Raw genomic sequence first — 4,977 nt, forward strand, 5'->3', positions numbered from 1 at the left:
TTGTAAAACACTTCCGCTTTTGTCCACAAGGACGCGCAAACTCAACATGAATCTGAAACGCTTCACAGCAGCTTTAAATCACAAGCTGTCCTTTGCAAACTGACATGTATAGATCATTTGCGTTTAGACTTGTTACTATAACCCCAAGTGACCCCACGTACTATTGTAGCTGGCAGGCCTGGTATACCATTTAGGAGTTGAGCCCGCGTGCAATCTCTTTCCTGTCTCCTATTAGGCGTTTTTTGCTGTATCGTGTTAAGAATGGGAAGTATGCAATGAAGATAGAAACAAAAAGCCCACTCACCTTTAACAGCCAATATTACGACGTTACTGATTGTTTCGAGCCATTGTTTCCTACTCCCAAAGAACTGAGGTCAGCGCTGCCTGTCAGGCAGTCTGGCAGAGCTGACTGCGTATTCATTCTGACTGGAAGAGAAAACTGAGCTCTTTTAAGTGCCATCCTGAATCCATCTGTACTCTCAGTGAGCCCTCCTCCCTGTATGTCACATCTGAGAGTGATCGGGTCTCCTTGATAAATCAGTGTTCAAGTTCAGGGTTAAAATAGCCCTGGGTGTCTCTTGTCAAAAAACAAACAAACAAACAAACAAACAAACAAACAAACAAACAAACAAACAAACAAACAAACAAACAAACAAACACAGGGCCAGCTTGATTAGTTTGATCATTTTACTTGGTTTAGAGTTTGAGTCAATTAAATTTCTCCCCTAAACACTTGTCATATTAAACAATGCCCCCCCCCCACTTTTCTCCCCGAGCTGTCCCGGTCGCTGCTCCACCCTCTGCCGATCTGGGGAGGGCTGCGAACTTACTACCACATGCCTCCTCTGATACATGTGAAGTCACGCCAGCCGCTTCTTTTCACCTGGCAGTGAGGAGTTTCACCAGGGGGACGTAGCGCGTGGAAGGATCGCGCCACCCCCCCCAGCCCCCCCCCCGAACAGGTGCCCTGACCGACCAGAGGAGGCGCTATTGCAGCGACCAGGACACATACCCACATCCTGCATTTAGATTTAAAATGTACAACATTTTCTCCCAGGGGAGCATGCCCCCAGACCCTCCTAGACGGTCCAAGGTCCACCAACAACTCTCACAAAACCTCATCCTGTGGGAACCACCTGTGTTCTATGCCTGATTTAACACACAGTTATGCTATGGTACAAGCTGGGGGGGGGGGGGGGGGGACGACGACGACACTATCTTTAATCGTATTTGTAATTGTATTTGTTCAGCTGACAAAACGATTTGTGTTAGTATTTGCTTAGAAACCGGAAGCGGGCGTGACCTTAACCGGAGTTTGAAACTAAGGCCGTATGAACGGCCAGAAATTCCTGGTTTTTACCATTATGATATCTGGCACTGCTATTGCTGCACTAGTAAAGCATTAAAGTCGTGGTTTTACAATGACATTAATAACAATGAAGTTTATCACTAAGTACTTTGCTTTTTAAACCTTTTTTTTAAGCTAACAAACAACCCATTGAGGCCATAACAAACTTTTATAACATTAACAAACATGGCCATAGACACAGGACAAAGGCAATTCTAAACCGGAATAAAAAATGTTTTTATTCAATTTCAGTTCAATTTGTTTGTGCGATTCAAAACTGGAAAATGTTTTTTATAAATCAGAACATTCCTTGTCCTCCCTCTGAACTAATGCATGCCATTAACTACCCCCCCCCCACACACACACACATACATACACTCGTGTGTGTATGTGTGTGTGTGAGTATGAAGCTGGAAATTGAAGGTGTGATGATGAATGTTGTCAGCGCATAGAAAGAAGAATTCTGGAGCGAGTTGGATAAAGTGGCGGGGAATGTACTCAAGGAGGAGAGAGTGGTGATCTGAGCGGACTTCTATGGGCATGTTGGTGAAGGGAGCAGAGGTGATAGGCAGGTATGGTGTCAAGGAGAGGAATGTGGAAGGACAGATGGGTGGTGGATTTTTTGAAAAGGATGGAAATGGCTGTGGTGAATACATATCTCAAGAAGAGGGAGGAACACAGGGCGACGTATAAGAGTGGAGGAAGGTGCACACAGGTGGACAGGAGGCATGATATGAAAAGGATTGGAGACTGCAAGGTGGTGACAGGGGAGAACGTAGCTAGACTGCATCGGATGGTGGTCTGTAGAACGACTTTGGAAACCAAGAAGAGGAAGAGAGTGAAGGCAGAGCCAAGCATTAAATGGTGGAAGTTGAAGAAGGAAGACTGTTGTGTAGAGTTCAGGGAGGAGTTAAGACAGGCACTGGGTGGTAGTGAAGAGTTGTCGGATGTCTGGGAAACCACTGCAGAAATAGTGAGGGAGACAGCTAGAAAGGTATTTGGTGTGTTGTCTGGACAGAGGAAGGAAAAAGTGAGGATGAAGGAGGGCAGCTAGGAAGAAAATGAAGAATGGAAAAGTGGTTGGTCCAGATGACATACCTGTGGAAGCATGGGGATGTTGAGGAGAGATGGCAGTGGAGTTTTTAACAAGATTTTTTTAACACAATTTTGTAAAGTGAGAGGATGCCTGAGGAGTGGAGAAGAAGCATACTGGTACCGATTTTCAAGAATAAGGATGATGTGCAGAGCTGTAGCAACTACAGAGGTATAAAGTTGATCAGCCACAGCATGAAGATATGGGAAAGAGTAATAGAAGCTGGGTTAAGAGGAGAGCTGCTGATTAGCCATTAGCAGTATGGTTTCATGTCATGAAAGAGCACTACAGATGTGATGTTTGCTTTGAGAATGTTGATGGAGAAGTATAGAGGAGGTCAGATGGAGTTACACTGTGTCTTTGTGGATTTAGAGAAAGCATACGACAGGGTGCCGAGAGACGAGGTGTGGTATTGTATGAGGAAGTCAGGCGTGGCAGAGAAGTATGTAGGAGTGGTGCAGGATATGTATGAGGGCAGTGCGATAGTGATGAGGTGTACGTAGGAGTGACGGATGGGTTCAAGATGGAGGTGGGATTAAATTAAGGATTGGCTCTGATCCCATTCTTGTTTGCAATGGTGATGGACAGGTTGATGGATGAGATCAGGCAGGAGTCTCCATGGACTATGTTCGCGGATGACATTGTGATCTGTAGTGAGAGTAGGGAGCAGGTTGACGAGACCCTGGAGAGGTGGAGGTGTGCACTGGAGAGAAGAGGAATGTATTACTCCCCCCAGTAGGAGCTACTGCGGGTCTCTCCCCCCAGTACTCACCCCAGCAAGACCAAATCCTACTCCCCCCAGTAGGCACAAGACCAAATACATATGTGTCAACGAGAGGGAGGACAGCAGAAGGTGAGGATGCAAGGAGTAGAGGTGATGAAGGCGTATGAGTTTGAATACTTGGGGTCAACTGTTCAAAGTAATGGAGAGTGCGGAAGAGAGGTGAAGAAGGCAGGGTGGAGTGGGTGGAGAAGATTGTCAGGAGTGATTTGAGACAGAAGGGTACCATCAAGAGTTTAAAGGGAAGGTTGACAAGATGGTAGTGAAACCAGCTATGTTGTCTGGTTTGGAGACAGTGGCACTGAGGAAACGACAGGAGGCAGGGCTGGAGGTGGCAGAGTTGAAGATTTTTGTTGGGAGTGACGAAGAAGGACAGGATTAGGAACGATTATATTAGAGGGACAGCTCAGATTAGATGGTATGGAGACAAAGGAAGAGAGGCGAGATGGTTTGGAAATGTGTGGAGAGATACTTGGTATATTGGGAGAAGGATGCTGAAGAAGGATTATAATTCTGTTATCCTCTTTCAATGTTGTATTCTGTAAAATGTGTACCCACAATATCCATTGCATGTTGTCCATCTTGGGAGAGAGAGCCCTCCTCTGTTGCTCTCCCCGAGGTTTTCCCCTATTTTTTCTCCCTCTTAACAGTGGCGCCCCCAGAAATTTTTCATAGGGGTGGCCAAATGGGGCCACTGAAAATCTTGGGGTGGCACACCAAAACCAAAAGCCATGACTGAATTTCGGGAATTCTATGCTGCTGTTGTAGTATACTGTATAGGCTAGTTGAAAACTGTCAATATGAGAGTTAAGAAAAATATACATTATTGATTTAAATGAACAGCACCTAATGTAAAATATCAGATAGAAGCATATCATGCATAATCAGAAACATATTCTGCATATGCGACTCGTGGCTGGGGGGGGGGCCAGCGGGGGGGCCAGGGATAGTATCAGGGTGGCCGTGGCCACCCCTGGCCACCCCTTGGGGGCGCCACTGCCTGTTAAAGGGTTTTTTAGAGAGTTGTTCCTTATCCGATGCAAGGGTCTAAGGGCAGGATGCTGTATTGCTGCAAAGCCCTCTGAGGCAAATTTGTAATTTGTGATATTGGGCTATACAAATAAAATGGACTTGACCTGACTTGAAGATGGAGCTGCCAGGCAAGCGGAAAAGAAGAAGGCCAAAGAGGAGGTTTATGGATGTGGTGAGGGAGAACAATCAGGTGGCTGGTGTGACAGAGGAAGATGCAAAGGACAGGAAGAGATGGAAACGGATGATCCGGTGTGGCGACCCCGAACGGGAGCAGCCGAAATAAGAAGAGGACTCACACTCACTGTAAAGAGTCCTCCGAATTCAGGTTTGGTTTTCCTATACAGACCACCAGAAGATAATGGCAAGGCAACCTCAATCATCAGAGGAACAATAAAGATATACTGTTCCTCTCTGCTATATAAATACACAAATCTTTGCATCATAGATGTTTTAATACTAATGACCCATTGCTCGTTGTAAATCGTCTCTGAGGTAGCCCCTCCCAACACAGAAGGCCGCAGTGGCGACACCCTGCAGGTTGCCAGTCCACACTACAACCGGCCAGCTGTCGCGCCTGTTCCACATGAACAGCCTTCAACTGTAATGCTGTGTTTAGTCCAGCAGAGGCCGACTCAAGCGTGGGAAGTAAGTTTTCGGTCGCTCCATTTGACCACGCCGAGCTGTCAAAACTTTGACCAGACGTATCGATAAGCGAATGTCGCA

Source organism: Lampris incognitus, chromosome 15 (assembly GCF_029633865.1).
Source record: "Lampris incognitus isolate fLamInc1 chromosome 15, fLamInc1.hap2, whole genome shotgun sequence".
Lineage (NCBI taxonomy): Eukaryota > Metazoa > Chordata > Actinopteri > Lampriformes > Lampridae > Lampris > Lampris incognitus.